This window comes from Cariama cristata, unplaced genomic scaffold (assembly GCF_000690535.1).
Source record: "Cariama cristata isolate BGI_N322 unplaced genomic scaffold, ASM69053v1 scaffold6875, whole genome shotgun sequence".
Classification (NCBI taxonomy): domain Eukaryota; kingdom Metazoa; phylum Chordata; class Aves; order Cariamiformes; family Cariamidae; genus Cariama; species Cariama cristata.
The window spans coordinates 3147-3539 of NW_009619185.1; positions in this window are offsets into that span (position 1 = coordinate 3147).

Below are 393 nucleotides of genomic sequence, written 5' to 3' on the forward strand. Positions count from 1 at the left end.
CGCCTCTAACCCCCCGCTCCCGGTGAGAGCTCTCTGGAGCTGGTAGCTCCTGCAGCCTCCTGCCTGCACCGAGCAGCTGGGGCAACTGGGAAATAATAATAATTAAAAAAAAAAAGAAAAAAAGGAAGGAGGTTTTTGACTCACCTGCAGGTCTGAGCAACCCTCCTGGCATCACTCGCTGGGCGACAGGGTCTCTCTGGGGAGCGGGGCACGTTGAGGAGATGGGAACACCACGCTGCGCCAGCTGCCGTGGGCTCTGCAGGGAACACACACCAGGAGCATTGCGCTGTCCCAAGCCTGTCAGGGATTTTGGCATGCTCCGGGCTTGAACAGGCCTGGTGTGCTGAAGTCCATCGCTGACTCCATCGGCCTCCCTCGGAGACCTCGGCCGAG